The sequence below is a fragment of the Diceros bicornis genome, chromosome 34 (genome assembly GCF_020826845.1).
Source record: "Diceros bicornis minor isolate mBicDic1 chromosome 34, mDicBic1.mat.cur, whole genome shotgun sequence".
Classification (NCBI taxonomy): Eukaryota; Metazoa; Chordata; class Mammalia; order Perissodactyla; family Rhinocerotidae; genus Diceros; species Diceros bicornis.
In genome coordinates, this window is record NC_080773.1 from 10,595,828 (window position 1) to 10,617,185 (window position 21,358).

A 21,358-nucleotide genomic window follows, 5' to 3' on the forward strand; every position below is an offset into this window, starting at 1 on the left:
TACCTTTGACAGCTCTCCTCAGTTTGGAAACCTAGCAGCTCCAGCTCTAGTCCCAGCCTCCACCCCTCCCCCAGGCCAGCCAGTCCGTGCAGCACCACACGGTCAGCTTCTGCGGGTTCATTACTCACTCCTTCCACCTGGCGCACCCATGCCAGCAGCCAGCCAGCCTTTAGAGGCCTCCAAACTGTTTTCCCCTCTGACACAGATGCTGCCTCTGGTTTTACAGCTCCACCTACATGCCTGGTGTTGTGAGCAACGTTAGGCCCAACATTTGGCAGCACAACTCCCCCCCTTCAGGCTGGGGGATTCAGCAGCACCGATGGGCTTGGGGAGCAGAGGCCAGCCCAGGTCTGAGCTCCACCACTGCAGCACTCAGCTTTAGAGCAGACATGACTGATGCCTCTAGCGCCACAAACCTCTATGGGGGAAGCTTGGGCCTGAACACCTGGGCCTCCAAGCCAGAGTCCTCCTATGTTGATCAGGAAACCCAGCACCACTAAGGATCGTCCTGTGTTTGAAAGCACTAATGTCCCCACCTTCAGTCAGAGCCCTGGGGCCATCCAGGCGGAGCCTCTTGTTGCAAGTGGAAGGCCCTGCCCCACTGAGAGCGATGCTGTGTTCAGATGCACAGCCATTGCAGCCTTTACTCCCAGCAACCCTGGCTCCGTCGTGGGCACAGCAACAAGTCACCTTGCCTTTAGGGCTCCCTCATCACCTTTCCAGGGCTTTGTTGGAGGCAGAACCGTTGGGCCATCAACCAGTTCATTTTCCTCTGGGTCAGGATCCACGATCCCAGGATCTAGGAAATGAATGCCGGCCTGAGAGAACAGCTGCCTCAAGAAACAGCCGCGTCCACTTGTCCCCCCAGGCCCACCTAGTCAGTAATGCAAGTCTACCCCTGATCTCTGCATTCCTCCAGCAAGTTGGAGCTCCAAGACCTCTAAGTGTTGGGGGGAAGAGGCAGAATGAGGCCAGACAAAAGTCCACTCGTTGCTGTGAAAGAGTTCCTCTGTGGAGCCTAGAGAGAGACGTGCCCACATCGCCAACCTGCCCACCCTGCCCCGACCTGTTTCCAGTGGAAGCCTAGTTAGAGCTTCCCTTCCTGCCTTTCCCTGGAGGCCGGCCTGCTGGAGGGCAGGTAAGACATCATTCTCCTCCCGGCATCTTTGCAAGGGGGGATCAACGTCCCTAATCCTTTGTCCTGCTTGGTCTGGTTGTAAGAGGAGGTTGCACTCCACGGGCCCTCAGGTTGTGGCGCATGTTCCTCACCGGTACCTGAAGGGTACCTTTGAAGAGTACCCGGGGGACATGACGGGGAAACCAGCTTTGCCTAGGGAACTGCCCCAAGGAATCCCGGGAGGCTACACTCGTGGACCCACTCCTCCCACCAAGCCGGTCAGCTCTCTCTCTGAGGGATAGCATTCTATTCCCACCCCCTTCCCAGAAGACTTGCCCCTACTCTTGGGTGGCTGGAGGCTGTTAGCCTGGCAGACTCACAGTCAGAGTGGCCTCGTGCCAGGAGGAGGAGGCCCTCGGCGCATTCCCACCAGTCTCAGCAGCTGGGATGCCCACTGCTGCCTGCATTTGCCTCCTCCCCTTCCCCATTTCCCTCCTGAAACCCATCTGCCTTCTACACGTTTTATAAGTAGAGGCTTGTCATTGTTTCTTTATATAATGCTCATGTGTCTTTGCTCTGTAAATCAAGTATGGAGAAAATATTGACTTGTACCAATGGTAACATATGAAGTGAGATTTAACCATTTAAAGGTCCTGTGTCTCAGCTAATGGGGTGTGGAGAGTAGCTCAACTTGATGGCCACAGTGAATATTCGAAATGTGTTTTGAGTGTAAGGAATGGTGGCCTAGGACGAAGTCGGCCCAGGGGAGGGAGGGACGGAGGATGACGCAGCCCTGCCTGGTGGAACTGCGGCTTCTCCCAGGCCTCTCTGACCTCAGAGTTGGCTGGATCATCCCTAGTGTACCCTAGGAATCGAAACTCTACACATTGAGTCTTTTTTAATGTGGCAAGTTCTTTTTCAACTTTTTTTCTTTTAATTTAGACATAGGCAAATTACTTACTCACACTGACTAGAGAGTATGGAGCCAGCAGCCTCCAGGTTCCTGACCTGGGGCAAGTGAGGGAAGACAGCACATGTCTCACATAAACCAATGACAATGATAGACCCAGGATGTGACATATGACTGAGCAATTCTTGTCATTCTGCTTTTAAAAAGCACAAGGACCCCTGAGTATACATCTTTCTTTTCCAGGAATAGGGATAGAGGGTTACTATTTGGGAAAAAAAGCTAAAATCAGTTAATTATAAAGAAAACTCAAAATTTGATAACCACCCTATGATGTACATACATTTATTATGCTCACTTTGACAGATGAGGAATAGGCACAAAGATCTCAACTAATTTGCCTGAAGTCACCAAATTAGTGACCCATGCCAGATCCTGGATACAGATGAGCCTGGCTCTAGTCTACATGACTACAAATACCAAACCACAAGAGCTACAATTCCACCCAAGCTGAGCTGACCCCAAAGTCCATGCTGTGACTCTACCACAGCCAAGTTGCTGAAAATGTAATCCTCTTAAAGTATTTCACCAGCCAGGAGAGTCATCTTACAGATGGAGGAAAGCGGCTAGCAGGAGGCATTGACCTCTGCTCTTCACATATTATTTTATCAAAACATTTAGTGAGTGATGACTCCATGCTAGACCCTGTGCTAGACGTTGGGCATTTGGAGGTGAAAGACAACTCTTGTCCTGGAGGAGTTTACAATATAGTAGGAGAGACAGATGAAGAAGCAACAATTATATCTTAAGGAGTAAATGTTAAGCTTATAGAGAAGGTAAGAGGGGCATCTAACTAAAGGTGGGGAGATGAGACTAGAGTTGAGACTTGAAGAAGGAGGAGGCAGCACCAGGTGGTAAAGGACTATTTTTAGGCCAAAGAAATAGCACGTGACAGGTAGGGAAGGGAGAGTCAGTGGAACACTGACATCCAAGTGTGGATGGAGTGTAGACAGCGAATGGCCACCTATATACCATGTGGCATTTAGACTTTATCTTGAAAATAATGGAGAGCCATGAGAAGACTGGAAGCAAAAAAGTGACAATGATATATAGATATACAGATATTTCTAATCTCTGTGGCTGCTGTGTAGAGAAAGAATTGAATGGGGTCCAACCCGGACAAAGGAGACTTCGCAGAGACTCATGCAAACCCTGCCCACGGAGTACCTGCTCTAGTGGAGTTAAATGTGGGGACTGCGAGTACGTAACTGGAGAGAGTGGTTAAGGAGGTAACTGCGACAAAATGAGGCCCATCCTAACCTTCTGGCTTAGATATATGAATTTTTAAAAATTCTGGAAAAACATTAAGTTCAACTGTGAATATAAGATGCCTGTGTAGCAGGCAGTTAATTCAGTCAGTCATTCACTTATCATATTTAATGAGTCCTTGTTATGTGTCAGGCACTGTACTCTTTTTCCAAGAGAAAAAGTCAGACAAAATTCCAGCCCATACTGAACCTATGTTCTTTTGGGGCGAAAAGAAAATAAGCAACAAACATAATAAGTAAATTTTCTAGTATCTTAGAAGGTAATAATGCTATGGAGACAAAAGCAGGATATGGGGGATTCAGACAGGATTGAAAGCAGCATCAGGTTTGATGCACCCAGGTGGGAAGGGCGGGCCTCATCAGAAGTGGTGTGTGAGCAAAGGCCCGAAAGAGGTGATGGAGAGAGCCATGCAGATAGCCGAGGGAAGAGCATCTGCGCAGCGGGAACAGCTGTATGCCATGCAGGATGTCTGGTGTCTTCCGAGAACAGTTCTTAAGCTAATGCCTCTGGAATGGAGTCAGCAAGGAAAGCCCAGGAGAGGAGGAGAGAACGGAAAGTAGGGGCCTTGTAGGCCACGGTAAGAGCTGTAAATTTTGCTGTGAGTGAGCTAAACACGGATTGGGGGATTTTGAGCAAAGAGTGAAGTGAGACCTAATCTTACTTGGGTTTTAACAGGATCGTCCTGGCTGCTGGATGAGAAGAGAATGCAAGGGTAAGCAAGGCAGCAGGGAGACACTTAGGAGGCTCTCGCAGCAGTCCAGGCGAGAGTCCACAGTGGCTCAGACAGAGTGGTGGGGGTGAAAGATGGTTTGGTTCTGTAGATATTTGCATATATGAACATGTGTGTGTATATTTAACAGTTTATGTTGGATTGAATGTGGGGTGTGAGTGTGAGAGAGGGAGAGGAGTCAATGGAGTCATCAGTCAGGGCTACAGAAGGATTTTGGTATCATCTAAATATATTTGATTTTTGAAACCATGGGAACATATCAATACAGTGCATAAAATGAGATTCCTAACAGAAAAAATCAATAAATTGTACTCCATCAAAATTAAAAACTTTTCTCTGACAGACCATTAAAAGGATGGAAAGAAAAGTAAAAAACTGGGAGAAAATATTTGCAAACCATAGATATAACAAAGAACTCTTATCTACTATATACACAAAGACACCTCCAAACTCGACAGTAATAAAACAAACAATCTAATTAGAAAATAGGCAAAAGATATGAACAGACATTTCACTGAAAATGATCTCTGGATAGAAAATAAACACTTGAGAAGATATTCCACATTATTAGCCATCAGAGAAATGCAAATTAATACCACAATAAGATACCACTACAAACCTATTAGAACAACTACAATAAAAGAAAGTGACAATAACAAATACAAGGTTAATACGCAAAGGTCAATTGTTTTCCTCTCTACTAGCAAAGAACTATTGGAATTAAAAACACAGTATCATTTACAATAGCACCAAAAAAACAAAGAAAAACTTACAGATAAATCTAACAAAATACGTATGAAATATATATGCAGAACACTACAAACCTCTGATAAAAGAAATCAAAGAAGTTCTAAACAAATGGAGAGATATTCTATGCTAATGGATCAAAAGTCACGTGATTAAGTTAATTGTTCCCAACTTGATCTGTAGATTCAGTGCAATCCCAAATTCTCAGCAAGCTATTTTGTCGATATCGACATACTGACTCTAAAGTTTATACAGAAAAGCAGAAGACCTAGAAAAGCCAACACAATACTGAAGAACAAAGTTGGAGGACTCACACTTCCCAATTTCAAGACTTATTATAAAGCTACGAAGCTTTGTATTACAAAGCTATAAAGTTATCAAGACAGCTAGATATTGGTAAAATATAGACACATAGACCAATGTAACATAACAGAGAGCACAGAAACAGACCCACACAGAGTCAACTGAGTTTTGACAAAGGAGCAAAGACAATTAAATGTAGAAAGGATAAGCTTTTCAACAAATGGTGCTGGAAAATTCTGACATCCACATGCAAAAAAAATGAATCCAGACACAGACTTTACACCTTTCACGAAAATTAACTCAAAAGGAATGGCAGACCTAAAGATAAAACATAAAACTACAAAACTTCTAGAAGAAAACGGGAGAAAAATCTAGGTGACCTTAGGTTTGATGACGAGTTTTTAGATACAACACCAAAAGTACGACCATGAAAGAAAAATTGATGAGTTAGATTTTAGATTAAAATTTAAAACTTCTGCTCTGAAAAAGACAATTAAGAGAATGAAAAGACAAGCCACAGAATGGGGGAAAATATTTGCAAAACACCTATCTGTTAAAGAACTTCTATGATAAATCTACAAAGAATACTTAAAACTCAACAGTAAGAAAACTACCCAATTTAAAAAAGGGAAGAAGATCTGAACAGACAGCTCAGCAAAGAAGATACGCAGATGGCAAATAAACATATGAAGATATGCTCAAAATCATTTACCATTAGAGAACTGCAGAGGAAAAAACAACAGTGAGCTACTACTATACACCTATCAATATGGTAAAAATCCCAAAACCGAAAATTCCAATTCCTGGTGGGGATATAGAGCAACAGGAACTGTCATTCATTGCTGGTGAGAATATAAAATGGTACAGGCATTTTGGAAGACAGTTTGGCAGTTTCTTACAAATCTATTCATAGTCATACCATGCGATCTAGGAATCACGCTCCTAGGTGTATACCCAAGTGGTTTGAAAACTTATGTCCACGCAAAAACTTGCACACGAATGTTTACAGCAGGTTCATTTATAATTGTTGAACACTGAGCGCAATCATGTCCTTCAATAGGTGAATGGATAAATAAACTGTGTACATCCTATAATGGACTATTATTCAGAAATGAAAAGAAACGAGCTACTAAGCCACAGAAAGCCATGGATGAATCTGAAGTGCATATTGCTAAATAAAAGAAATCAGTCTGAAGAGGCTACATACTGTATGACTCCAATTATACAACATTTTGGAAAAGGCAAAATTGAAAAAAAAAAGTAAAAAGATTAATGGTTGCCAAGGGTTTGGAGAGGGAGAAAGGGTTGAATAGAGGAAGTATAGCTGACACTTTAGGGTGGTGAAACTATTCTGTATGATGCTGCAATTGTGGATACATGATACATGACACATGACACATACATGTGCGTTTGTCAAAACCCAATGAACTTCACAGCATAAAGAGTGAATCTTAATGCATGCTAATTAACAAAAAATCACTTAGGAGGTCAGGGGAATCCCAGGATGGAATGCAGAATGTAACAAAACAATATACAGTAATTGTATTACAAATGTATGAAACATCTCAATGAAAGGGGTGGGGGGAAAGTTGTTGACCAACCTAACTTCAGAAATGAGTGGAGTCTGTAAAACCAAAGGCAAAAGAAACTGTACATAAGCAGTGTACTCCAGCTGATTAAGCTGTTCCACGGGGGGTAGGTTAACAATACTGATACTACTATAAATGTACACCGGAATTAAACAATTAACTGAATGAACGGTAAATGGGATGAACCAGATTTCTCACTGCTGGAGTAAGAGTTTACAAATAAGCCAGGGGAGGAAGACAGAATGATCTATATGATAATGTGTTATATTTGGGGACATCAGAAGGAACTCATGTTTAGCTTAATAAAACTACAGATGGTTACACATAGAAATATTTATGGATATGTGTACATATACAGGTTAGTATACACACATATATTTCCTCGCTCTGTCAGCTGAGAGGGCTTAGAAACAATAAGACCCTAGTAGCAACAAGAACACCTAGTGCCCAGATCTTGGTTTCTAATACTATTCTCCAATAAAAGGAACCAGCGCTCCCTGGAGAAATGGAAGATTCTAGGAATGGGGTAGGACATAGACAAGATGAACCTGGAGCCAGAAACTAAAGAAGGAGTAAAAATAAAAACAAAAAATAAAAAATAAACCAGAACCTTAAATGATAGGGGTACATTAAAGGGATACAGGAGCCAAATGAAAGAGCTCCCAATGGCCAAAAATGGAACAATCGGAGCAATAAAAATAAATTGTATTTGATTGTACCAAAAGTATAAAATAAATATCCATGAGTCCATATTGATACATATACAATGGTTGAATAAGTAAATGGAAAAGAAGAGACCAATCTCCCAGCTGAAGGAGTCCAAATAATTTATGTAGCCATTCCACCCTCAGTGAGGTGGAGTATAACTTCCCACTCTTTAGGCGTAGGCTGCACATGATGACTTCCTTCCAAAGACCACAGTCTAGAAAGGCAGGTGGGGCAGGGAGGGGGAGAGAGAAACTTCATGATGGAGAAACCTAACAAACACTGCTTCAGCCTGGTGATCAAGGTTAACATCAAAAGTGACGTTGTGTATGTACCTTTGATAAGATGGGAGGAAAATGGCTCTTTACCTCTGTTGTCTTCCTTCCAGAACTCCACTCTATTCATGAGAAAAACATCAGACAAATTCCAATAGAGAGGCATTCTACAAAATACCTAATCAGTACTCCTCAAAACTCTTAAGGCCATCAAATTCAATAAAAGACAGAAACTATCAGTCAAGAGGAGCCCAAGGAGACAAGACAACTAGATGTAATATGATATCCTGGATGGGATCGTGGAACCGGAATGGTAGGTAAAAACTAAGGAAACCTAAATAAAGTATGGACTATAGTTAATGATAATGTATTAATATTATTTAATTATAATAAACATACCATATTACGGTAAGATGTTGCTAATGGGGAAATGGGGTGCCGGCTATATGGGAAATCTCTGTCTGATCATTGTAATTTTTCTGTAAATCTAAATAGTTTATTTAGAAAAAAATTAATAGAATTTGTTGGCTTTTGTAACTGAAAAGTCCAAAGATAAATGAGGCTTCAGGTACGGTGTGATCTAGATGTTCACTATGTCATCAGATCCCAACACTATAACACATCAGCTCTGCCCTCGCCAGTGTTTCAGTTTGACTTGAAGCTAATTTCCTCACAACTGCATCAGTTCCAGGTCTCCCGTCTGGACACGCACCTTCCAACACAAGAAGAAGAGCACCTTTGCCCCAACATTCTAAACAAAATTTCTGAGATTCACTTTGACTGGGCCAGCTGAGTTTATATGCCCAACCCTGAACCAGCTTGCAGAGAGCCCTCCCTACACAGAAGCATGCACAGTCCCACAGCCTCTGAGCTCCAGAGGCCAAAGCTCTGAGTGTGGCTCAGATCTGCCCCCATTCTCTCTCCAAGCCCATCACCCTGGACCCAGCCAACCCCCCCAACCACCTGAGAAAGGGGAAGAGATGGGACCTTGTGGCTAAAGAGGCTGTACTGCCTAACGCACGCCTGCAGGCGGACCGGAGACTCCAGCCAGGGCTGACACAGACAGGTACAGCCCCCACCACACTCCAGTCATGGCTCAATAGTGATTTCACTTCAACGCTATACTGACCCCCAACTACCTCCACAGCACCCACCAGTGCCCAGCACAGGCAACACCTCCCCTGGAGAAGTCCCAACCAGCCAGCTGCAATTCTCCCCCTTCCCCTGAAATGTCTGGACCTCAGTTCTTTCACCTGTAAAATGGACAGGACAATTCCTGCCCTGCTCTGTAGCCATTTGAGAGATCTAGTCAAAGAATTTACCCACATACAGACATCCTGTGGGGTGAGGTTTCACCCTTTATGGGTTGTCAAAAGCTCAACTTCCTGCAATTAAAACAAGAGATTTAATAGATATATCCAGATGCGAGAAGGGAGGACCAGAGGGTTCCACTGCAGACAGCAACAGCGGCTGCGCACACAGCCTCCTGTCACGTCCTTTCCCACATGGATCACAGCAGTCCTGGGGTGAACGCTATGTAGGAACTCAGGCTTCATAGACCAGGACTCTGCTTAGGAGATCACTGAGAGGCCTGCTGTCCCCAGTCTGCTACTCCCAGAGAAAGCTGGTCGCCAGTCCTGCTTTGCAGATCCCGCATGGAAATTCTGAGTCTGGCCTCAAAGGCAACCCTGCAGCAATTGAAGCAAATTGTAGAGGGACTGGACACCCAGCCACATCCCACTGACTGGGAATGTCCAGTGGCCAGGGGGCTGCTGGGAGGCAAAACTCATGGAACACAACAGTACTTCAAATTTTCTGTCAAGATCTCTCCCCATAATCTTTAAAACAATAATAATAATTTTATATTTTGTGAATAGGTAACACATGCTTATGTGTTTTTTTTTTGTTTTTTTTTTTAAAAAGAAAGGAAATCAAACTGTTGAAAAGGATGTCCCATTAAGGGTAAGTCTTCCTCCCATTCTGACCACCAATCCCTCAGTTCTGTCTGACTCCCAGAAACACATTTCTCATTTTCTTGCATCTCCTTCCATGGATACACTATCCACACACAAGCAGATGTATGCACCTAATTGTATTTCCTATTTTTTGTGCATTTATAGTTTTTTACTTCAATTATTAAATTATTTAATTCTTAAATTAAATTTTCTTAAGGACAATTTCATAGCCATATATATAGACCTAAAGAGTAATCATAAAATATAAAGTTCAAAGCAGGATACTTTTGACAGCGAAAGTGGGTGATATCACACTTATGCCAGGACAATGACACAAACCAGGACTGTCCTCAACAAATGGGAACATACAGTCATCCTAGAGCTAATCAGTCTTTGTGACAGCTGTATCATAATCCAATGCACAAAAGTATCTCAATTTATATAACCAGTGACTCACTGGTAGATTTTTAGGCTGCTTTCAGACCTCAGCTATTGCAATGAATATCCTTGAACGTACATCTTTGCACACTGTTCCCACTGTCTGACGTGCTAAATCATTTAACCTCACAACAGCCCTATGATATATCTGTGCAATAGGCACTAATATTATCCCCATGTGACAGGTGAGGCCTCTGACTATTTCTAACTAGGAGGAGCGGTTATTTGGAGAACTGTTTCAAGTTGTTATTGTGGTTGGGGTGCGTCAGAAGACAGGATGACCCAGTGGCCCTGCAAGCCTAGGATGACCAAATGTCCTGCTTTGCCTGGGACAGTCTGGCTCACGCCTGTTGTCTCACATAATTGCCGAGAGCATCTCCTTTTACTTTTAAAGGTGTCTCAGTAGGGCGATAAATTAAGTAGTCAGTTGCCAGAAGGGGGAGGCTTTGGAGACAACACACAGCCATGGGTGGGCCCCAGAGCTCTCACCATCCCCTCCCTCCCTTCCAGTGAGCAAGGATCAGCCAGGAGAGGGTGAGACAGACCAGGGAAGAAGCCTAGACTATCGGTGAATGCCTGCAGCCCCATCTGGAAGATAAAAATGGAGATCAAGGGGACATGAGGCCTCAGTGGACAGCAGCGTTTCTCCTCCAGGAGCCAGGAGGAACACCGAATGGTCAGCGGCCAGCAGACCCTGCTGGATTACTGGATCTTCTCTATGGTGGCATCCGAGTGCTGGGAACCTTACTTCTTTGAAGGTATTGAGCAGCAAGACCAGTCCTTACATCATCAAACCTGATGGCTCCATCTGGACCTTGTAAGAGAAGATCGATGCAGCTGGAGGGCCTTGAGTGGTGGATCATAGGCTAAAGTTCCAGGGTCAGAACCAGTGGAATTGCTGCCGACTCACAGACCTGCAGATCAAGGACAATGATGCCATCATGCTCATTAAAAGAGACTGACAAGGGCCTGGAAGTCCTCAGGGGTGGCCACACCCAGGCTAAGCATGATCTACACTCCTAATGGTCCTGCTTCTCCTTCCCACCCCTGTCTATCCAGGCTATTGTGATCTTTCTGAAGCATAAATATGAACATACGCTTGCCCTGTTTAAAACACTCCAATGGCTCCTCATTACCTGCAGAATAAAGTTCAAGTTCCTGCGCTTGGCATTCAAGGTCCTCGACAATCTAGCCCTTGCTTACCCCTCTAGTTCCCCTCACCGCTCTCAAAACACATCCTACACTGTAGTCGTGCCCAAACACTTTCAGTTCCACAAATGCTGAATGCTAGGTCACAGCTCCACGACATTGAGTCAACAACCTTTCCCCCCATGTTTTCATCTTTCAACACCCAAAACTCTTAAGTCATTGGTTCTCCAAGTATGAGCCCAGACCAGGAGAATCAGCATCACCTGGAAACATTTAGATAAGAAAAATTGTTAGCTCCTAAAGTAGACCTACTGAATCACATTCTTGGCAGGGCCTGGCAATCTAATGTTTTAACAAACCTTCCAAATGGTTCTGATGTGTGCTCAAGCCTGACAATCACTGCTACAGGGGATCTTTTGGACCTGACTCCCACGAACCTCACAGGGCTGAGCAAATAATTCTCTGTGCCCAGATCCCAGACCTAGTTCAAACTTCTATGAGAGCACCTGGGGCCCTCGTTGTGTTCCTTTGTTGGATCGTCTGTCTTCCCTGTTTAATTAGACTTGGAAGCAATGGTGGCTTATTCATTGTGTCCCCATGGCCTGGAATCATGCCTGCCCAGAGCAAATGCTTGGCATATGCTTGATGAATAAATGAACAAACGAAAGAATGGCTTGAATCTTTAAGTATTATCTTCTTGAGAGTCTCAGCCCAATGCTGTTTTGAGTAGACATTGTTTGAGGTGCTCCCCCTGCAGCCTATGTCTCATTCTTTTAATTACCTACGCTCACCTACCATACTGGAGAGGAAGACCTGGTCATGCTCATACCCAATAACTTTAACCTCTGTCCACAGCTGACTGGGAGAAAAGTGATCATCTGATCCAGGGCAGAATCCGTTTTTTTGGCAGGACTCAGACAATCAGATTTTGAGTCTTGGGGAGTGGAAACTAGAACAGTGAGCTCCTTGTACAATTAAATGTGAGGGTGAGTGTCTAAACAGGAATGCAGTCAGGACTGGAGGGGGCTGAGCAGCTCCAAGACAGAACTCCAGCCTAGCTTATACATTAGGAAAGGGAGAGTGCCATCAGCATAGACAAAGGAGCCACACATAGCAAGAGACAGAATCAATAGCCTTCATAAAGTCCCAGAGAGGCAGAGAGAAAAGCTACAGGATGCTGACTGTTCTACCTTTTCTCCATGGAATTCCCCCTGTATCTTTTCTTCAACTTAAGTTGAGTGAGTGAGTTTTCACTCATTGTGTGTCAGAGTGGGTGTCTTTTCTGACCCAAGAGCCTCAACTAAAATCTATTTCAGTAGCTCAATGAAATTGTTTTTGTCTTCCTTGGTAAATTAATATCCTACACATTTATATGGCATTTACACCAAGAGTCTCTACAAACACAGTGTCATTTGATTCTTATCCTCACAGCTGCACTGGAAATTAAATAGACAAGTAGAATTAATACCCCTCCTCCATTTTACAGATGAGAAAATTGAGGTTTAGAGGATAATGACTGATGTTCAGAGGGCAATAAATATGGAAGAGGAACCATGACAATCTCAGCAAGGGCATCCTAGAGCATCTCATAGATCATCCGGAAGGAAGACCTTTCTTTGCCACCTTCTCTGGGCCTCTCCCACAAGAACACATCCGGAGCTCTAGCCTCATCATCCTCTTGTCCTTCGTCAGTCCCTTCAATAATACTGTTCAGACCAAATAACTTCACCTCTCTGGCCATAGCTGATTTCACAAGAGATGGTCATTTGACCTGGGATAGAAGCAGTCCATTGGCTGTGCAAAGCCAATCAGGTTTTGAATTTCGGAGACTGAGGACTATTATTTCTTTTTTTTCCCAAAAGAATAAATTTATTCACTGTCTCACAGATATGAGAGTTATTTATTCTGCTCACTCTCTTCTGACTGATTCAATAAGTTGAGATGTCAGTCCTCAATTAGCTCACCTGAACATGATATTTTAAACTATTGAAGCTGCTTCTTCATTAAACAATATTTTTTGAAGGTTTACTATGTACAAGTCACTGTTCAGGCATAATCAAAGATACCATAAAAATAAAAGTCTATATACTCAATATAGATATAATTCATATTGTTTAGATGACTCAAACATATGAGAAGGCAGTACATAATGCCAAATAAGTGTGGCCACCTTGAAAGGAGAAACTACTCAAAAGTTGGGGTGACCTATGGAGTTTTATACAGAAGGTGGGGTTTTAGCTGGTCCATAAAGAATGGATAATATTGAAATTGGGGACAAGAGGATAAGACATTCCAAATGTAGACCATCTCCATTAAAGTCATAGACCTAGGAAATCTTAAGGCTCCTACGGAGAGGATGATAACAAAATCATTTTACCTAGAGCTAAAAGTTTATAAAAGGAAGTCAACAAGAATGGCCTTGGGGTGGCCTGGTGGCGCAGCGGTTAAGTGCGTGCGCACACTGCTTTGGCAGCCTGGGGTCCGCAGGTTCGGATCCTGGGTGCGCACTGACGCACCGCTTGTCAAGCCATGCTGTGGCGGCGTCCCATATAAAGTAGAGGAAGATGGACACGGATGTTAGCTCAGGGCCAATCTTTCTCAGCAAAAAAGAGGAGGACTGGCATCAGATGCTAGCTCAGGGCTGATCTTCCTCACACACAAAAAAAAGAATGGCCTTGAATCACTAAGCATTGACTAGTGGATCACCAGGTGACATCTGAAGCCACTCCTCATATTATAGAAGAGAGATAGGTGTCCCAGTAGCCAAATCCATGATTTAAACCTGTGGTACAAGGACAATCCTTCTCTGACGTCTCACGCTATCACCCTCGGCTACCTCTTCCCTCACAGCATGAAACTTACAGATAACAAGATTTAACACATAAGTTCTAAAACTCCAACCTTGCTACCACCATCCACCCAGTTCCCAATAAGTTGGGAAACAGGCAATATAGGAAACAGGAAACAACAGAAAGGTTTTAAGCAGCGGAATGATATCTTTGAAAGATGGGTTTGGTAGTGAGTATACTTGAACTGTATGAACTTGTAGGTAAATGCAGGCAGGTAGACTGTGTCGGAATCCATTTATATGAATATTTGTTGAGTTACGATGTGACTGTGTTCTATTTACATTTACTAACTTAATTTTAAGGCAATCCTATAAAGATGATAATATTCCGATTTTTTTTTTTTTTTTTTTTTTTTGTGAGGAATATCAGCCCTGAGCTAACATCCATGCCAATCATCCTCTTTTTTGCTCAGGAAGACCGGCCCTAAGCTAACATCTATTGCCAATCTTCCACCTTTTTTTTTTCCCTTTTTCTCCCCAAAGCCCCAGTAGATAGCTGTATGTCATAGTTGCACATCCTTCTAGTTGCTGGATGTGGGATGCCGCCTCAGCATGGCTGGACAAGCGGTGTGTTGGTGCGCGCCCAGGATCAGAACCTGGGCTGCCAGTAGCAGAGCGCGTGCACTCAACTGCTAAGCCACGGGGCTGGCCCCTAATATTCTGATTTTATAAATAGGGAAACTAAGGTACAATGAGATTTAAGTAACTTTCCCAGTATCAATTCACTAACAAATAGGAACTCAGATATGAAACCAAACTCTTATAACGTTAAAGCTCATCCCTCTTGTTACTCTTTCGTTTACTCTCCGCTTTATTGAGGTATAATACACAAAAACTGTATATATTTAAGGTGTACAATGTGATGTTTTTATATATGTATACATTGTGAAATGATTACCACAATCAAGCTAATTAACATCATTGTTACCTTTTTTTTTTGTGATGAGAAGGCTTAAGATCTACTCTCTCAGCAAATTTCAAGTATACAATACGGTATTGTTAATTATAGTCACCCTGCTTACATTAGATCCCTGAACTTGCTCATCCTGCTTAAGCGAAACTTTGTGCCCTTTAACCAAAATTTCCCCATTTCCCTCACCCTCCATTTCCCTCAGCCTCCAGGCCCTGGCAAGCACCATTCTATTCTCTACTTTTATGAGTTCAGCGTTTTTTTTTTTAGATTTCACAGATAAGTGATACCATAAAGTATTTGTCTTTCCGTGTCTGGCTTATTTCATATTACCCTCCAGGTTCATCCACGTCGGCTCAAATGGCAGAATTTCCTTCCCATTTATGGCTTAAAAATATTCCATTGTGTGTGTGTATCACATTTTCTTTATCCATTCATCCACTGATGGACATGTAGGTTGTTTCCATACCTTGGCTATTGTGAATAATGCTGCAGGGTACATGAGAGTGCAGACATCTCTTCAAGATACTGATTTCATTTCTTCAGATATATACCCAGAAGTGAGACTGCTGGATCATAGGGCAGTTCTATTTTTAATTTGTTGAGGAAACTCCATAATGTTTTCCATAATGGCTGTACCAATTTACAATCCCACCAACAGAATGCAAGTGTTCCCTTTTCTCCACATCCTCGCCAACACTTGTTATCTTTGGTCTTTTTGATAGTAGCCATTCTAACAGGTGTGAGATGATATCTCACTGTGGTTTTGATTTGTATTTCCTTGATGATTAGTGATTTTGAGCACTTTTTCATGTACTTGTTGGCTATTTGTTTGTCTTTTGAGAAATGTCTATTCAGGCCCTTTGACCATTTTTAAATGAGGTTATTTGTTTTCTTACTATGGAATTGTTTCAGTTCCTGTATATTTTCATTCCTGGATATGAACCCCTTATAAGACATATGGTTTGCAGACATTTTCTCCCATTCTATAGGTTGTCTCTTCACTTTATAGATTGTTTCTTTCACTGTACAGAAGCTTTTCAGTTTGATGCAATCCCATTTGTCTATTTTTGCTTTTGTTGCCCGTGCTTTGGGGATCATAGCCAAAAAAATCACTGCCCAGACCAATGTCAAAGAGCTTTTTGTCTATGTTTTATTCTGGTAGTTTTACAGTTTCAGGTCTCACATTTAAGTCTTTAACCCATTTTGAGTTGATTTTTCTATATGGTGTGAGAAAGGGTCCCATTTCATTCTTCTGCACGTGGATATCCAATTTCCTAACACCGTTTATTGAAGACACTGTCCTTTCTCTATTGTGTGTTCTTGGTATCTTTGTTGAATGTCAGTGGACCATAAATGTGTGGATTTATTTCTGGGCTCTCTATTCTGTTCCACTGGTCAGTGTGTCTGTTTTTACACCGGTACCACACTGTTTTGTTTACTATAGCTTTGTAATATAGTTTGAAATCAGAAAGTGTGACTCCTCTAGCTTTGTTCTTTCTTGGGATTGCTTTTGGTATTTGTCTTGACATGAGTACAGCCATGTTTGGCAGCTCCATTGACCTACAGCCACCAGCACAAAAAAAAAATACAAAGCTGCTTTCTGTGTGGTGGGAACTGGCCTTTTCCCGGGAACTGGCCTTTCTCCCACGGAGAGAGTTGCAAGTTGTAACATTTCAAGGCTCTTGGAGCGTCGTAGCCCGGAATGGACTGGCCATCTGTGCCAGGCTGAGATGATAACCAAAGAGAACAATGCATGTACACAACTACTGGGCTGGGACGTTAGCCAGGGGGCTCAGTGCACGTACGCCACTGATAACCATTTGTGCATGGAAACACTAAATGCTTGCTCTGCAAACTCTGTAATTGCTTACTCTGAAAATTACTGATGGTATAAAAACTGCTGGAAACTGAGCCCCGGTGAGAGTACCACCTGTGGAAGGGACGCCTTGCCCAGGACGAGTGATCCTTGCCCAGCCGCGTCGATTGACAGGGCTCTCCCTGCAGTGGGGCGTGGATGTTGTGAGTAACTGATTTGATGTGAAGTAATTGATTTGATATGAAGTAATTGATTTGATGTGTTCTCTTTTCGGTCAACCTGGTGTTTCTCTTTCTGGGTGATTTGTGTCATTTCTCTTCAGCCGATGTGGGTGTTTTCCCTTTCCAGTCGGGCTGATGTTTTTTCCCTCTTAATATTTGATCTGTTTGCAGACTGTCGCCTTTACTATCCTCTATATAATAAAATATACCTTCAGTCCATTTGCTTGGAGTGGAAAGTGTCTTTTACATCTCCGATCGAATCCCCGAACCTCTCATAACAGTATTCAAGGTCTTTTGTGGTTCTATATGAATTTTAGGATTGTTTTTTCTATGTCTGTGAAAAACACCATTGGAATTTTAATAAGAATTGCACTGAAACTATAGATAGCTTTGGGTAATATGGGCATTTTAACAATATTAATTCTTCCAATCCATGAACACAGGGCATCTTGCCATTTATTTGTGTCTTCTTTGATTTTGTTCATCAATGTCTTATAGTTTTCATTGTCCAGATCTTTTACCTCCTTGGTTAAATTTAATCCTAAGTATTTCATTCTTTTTGATGCTCTTGTAAATGGAATTGTTTTCTTAATTTCTTTTTTGAATAGTTCATTGCTAGTGTATAGAAATATAACTGATTTTCGTATGTTGATTTTGTATCCTGCAACTTTGCTGAAATTATTCTTTGTTCTAACAGTTTTTTGGTGGAGTCTTTAGGGTTTTCAATATATAATATCATGTTGTCTTCAAAGAAAGATAATTTTACTTCTTCCTTTCAGATTCGGATGCCTTTTATTTCCTTTTTTGCCTAATTGCTCTGGCTAGGACTTCCAGTACTATGTTAAACAGAAGTGGCAAGAATGGGCATCCTTGTCTTATTCCTGATCTTAGAGGAAAAACTTTTAGCTTTTCATCATTGAGTATGATATTAGCTGTGGGCTTGTCATATATGGTCTTTACGTTGAGGTGCATGCCTTCTATACCTAACTTGTTAAGAGTTTTTATCATGAAAGGGTGTTGGATTTTGTCAAATGCTTTTTCTGTATCGAGATGACCACGTGACTTTTATTCTTCATTCTGTTAACGCAGTGTATCACATTTGTTGATTTGCATATGTTGAACCATCCTTGCATCCCAGGGATAAATCTCACTTGATTATGGTGTGTGATCCTTTTTATGTGCTGTTGAATTTGATTTGCTGGTATTTTGTTGAGGATTTTTGCGTCTATGTTCATAAGGGATATTGGTTTGTCGTTTTCTTTCTTGTAGTGTCTTTGTCAGGCTTTGGTATTAGGGTAATGCTGGCCTCATAGAATGAGTTTGGAAGTGTTGCTTCCTCTTCAATTCTTTGGAAGAGTTTGAGAAGGACTGGCATTAATTCTCCTTTCAATGTTTGGTAGAACTCACTAGTGAAGCCATCCTGTCCTGGGATTTTCTTTGCTGGGAGGATTTTGATCACTAATTCAATCTCTTTACTTGTTATTGGTCTGTTCAGATATACTATTTCTTCATGATTCAGTCTTGTAGGTTGTTTGCTTCTAGGAATTTTTCTATCTCTTTTATGTTATTCAGTTTATTGGCTATAATCGTTCATAGTAGTCTCTTATGATTCTTTATAGTCTATGGTATCAGTTGTAATGTCTTCTCTTTCATTTATAATTTTATTTTATTCTTCTCTCTTTTTTTCTTAGTCTAGCTAAAGGTTTGTCAGTTTCGTTATCTTTTCAAAAAATCAGCTTTTAGTTTTGTTGATCTTTTCTATTGTTTTCCATTTCATTTATATCCACTCCAACCTTTCTTATTTCTTTCTGTCTGCTAACGTTCGGCTTAATGTTTTTTTCTCTCTCTTTCTTTCCTTATTTTTGCTGAGGAGGATTTACCCTGAGCTAACATCTGCTGCCAATCTTCCTCTTTTTGTATGTGAGCCGCCACCACAGCATGGCCACTGACAGATGAGTGGTGTAGGTTGACACCTGGGAACTGAACCCAGGCCACCAAAGCAGAGAGCGCTGAAGTTAACCACTAGGGCACTAGGGCTGGCCTTTGGCTTAATTTGTTTTTCTTTTTTAGATAAGAGATAAGACCCCTGTATAGCTTACCAAAACCTTGTTCTTTTTGGTTTGAATTGATCAATTCAGCCTCAGTCCAGAAACCCCAAAGCACTCCACACATGGACCCTAATAAAGGCATGTGTCCCAAGTCCTCTCTCTCTCTCTGCCTGCATAGTGCCTTGACCTCCCTGTGCGGCCCCTCAAGGCATGCTGTGTAGTTCCTCCGGGACTTGTGAATAATAAACTTCTCTTTCAGTTTGCCTTGTGGTAGGTTATTGAACCACAGCTACAATCTGGCACTTGTGCTTCAATTAACAAATATTAATTTAACAAAATTACAACAGTGGTGTATTACATTGATGAATTTTCATAGGTCAAACCATCTTGAATTCCAGGAATAAATCCCATTTGGTCATGGTGTACAGTTCTTTCAATAGGCTGCTGAATTCTGTTTGCTAGTATCGTTTTTGAGAATTATTGCATCAATATGGGGGATATTAGTCTATAGTTTTCTTTAGTGTCTTTGTATGGCTTTGTTATCAGGATAATGCTGGCCTCATACAATGAGTTTGGAAGTATCCCATATTTAATTTTTTGGGAGAGTTTGAGATAGATTGGTGTTAATTCTTCTTTCAATGTTTGGTAGAATTCACCAGTGAAGCCATCTGGTCCTTGGCTTTTCTTGTTGGGAAGCTAATTCATTCTCCTTACTAGTTATAGATCTATTCAGATTTTCTATCTATTCATTATCAGTCTTGTTTGGTTGTGTGCTTGTAGGAATTTGTCCATTTCATCTAGGTTATCTAATTTGTTGACATACAATTGTTCAGGGTATGCTCTTATAATACTTTTAATTTCTGTATAATCAACAGTAATATTACCACTTTCATTTCAGATTTTAGTTAATTCAGTCTTCTCTTTCTTTCTTGGTGAATGTAGCTAAAAGTTTGTCAAGTCTGTTGATTTTTTCAAAGAATCAACTCTTAGTTTTGTTGATTTTCTCTACTGTTTTTCTATTCTCTATTTTCTCTCTGCTCTAATCTTTATTTCCTTCCTTCTGCTAACTTTACACACAGTTTGTCCTTTTTCTAGTTCTTTAAGGTGTAAAGTTAGGTTGTTGATTTGAATTTTTCTTCTTTCTAAATGTAAGCATTTACAGCTATACATTTCTCTCTTAGCACTGTTTTTGCTGCATCTCATAGTTTTGGTATGTTGTGTTTTCATTTTCATTTTCCTCAAGATATTTTCTAATTTCTCTTTGATCCATTGGCAGTTTAAGAATATGTTGTCTAATTTCGACATGTTTGTTAATTCCCCAAATTTCCTTCTGTTATTCATTTCTAATTTCATTCCATCGTGATTAGAAATGATACTTTGTATGATTTTAAGGTTTTAAAAATTTATTAAGACTTGTTTTGTTGGGGGGGGACGAAGTCAAGATGGCGGCATAGGCAGACTCTGAACTTACCTCCTCCCACGGACACAGCCAATTTACAACTACTCATGGAAATATTACCCCTGAGACAGAACTGAAAACTGGATAAGAGGAACTCCTGCAACAAAGCACAATCCTAATTGAGGTGGAAGAGGCAGAAACTCCCTTCTGGAGAGGAAAAACGCCGCCTTCACAAGCCACAGCACCTCACGGCCGCCCGGGAACAGCCCAAAGGTACGCAGCCTCCCTGGAGGCGCGGGGCCCCAGGGAGTGCCCCCGCTGTGGGCATTTTGTGGACCCAGCACAATTGAGATGAGTGGCATAATATCTGACTTTGCCTGCTACTAAAACATTGGGGAGTACCACCAGAAAAGCTGGTTCACAAAGAAATTAAAAGCGGCTCTTAAAGGGCCCACACGCAAACTCACCCGTTTCAGAAAGCAACCTAAAATCACCAGAAAGAAAGGTGCACAGTGCTTTGGTGAAAAAAGACTCACCTAATAGGCCATGAGTGCATCTCAGTGAGAGGTGAGACCTCTCCAGGGACTGGGACATTGGCAGCGGCCACTGTTGTGGCCTGGTGTGGGTGTGCTGACACAGACTCCATGGGAGTTCTCCCTGAGGCCGGCTAGCCCAGGGTCTGCCCCACCCGCTAAAGCACCGATTTAATCCAGCTCAGCCAGGGCGGGCAGCCCACCCTAGAGACTGGCCCCACCCAACAGCGGGCCCTCAGGCAACTTGTGAACCTGCATAGATTGGTGACTGGATTCTCTGCAGCCTGGCAACTGAGCCGACTTCCCGGGGGGGGGGGGGGCGTGCACAAGGAGCCG

General features: G+C 42.2%; 2 long non-coding RNA genes across 2 annotated transcripts in view; one reads left to right on the forward strand and one right to left on the reverse strand.

Moving 5' to 3' along the window:
* Window positions 1-10,664, forward strand: part of LOC131396773 (uncharacterized) — a 49,036-nt gene extending 38,372 nt beyond the window's left edge. The window contains exons 2-4 of the long non-coding RNA XR_009216681.1: window positions 7,816-8,015; window positions 9,626-9,664; window positions 10,606-10,664. This is a non-coding gene — a long non-coding RNA (uncharacterized LOC131396773). The remainder of the gene's footprint in view (window positions 1-7,815; window positions 8,016-9,625; window positions 9,665-10,605) is intronic.
* An 86-nt stretch (window positions 10,665-10,750) lies between these two features.
* LOC131396775 (uncharacterized) overlaps window positions 10,751-21,358 on the reverse strand; it is a 51,048-nt gene continuing 40,440 nt past the window's right edge. The window contains exon 3 of the long non-coding RNA XR_009216683.1: window positions 10,751-11,009. This is a non-coding gene — a long non-coding RNA (uncharacterized LOC131396775). The remainder of the gene's footprint in view (window positions 11,010-21,358) is intronic.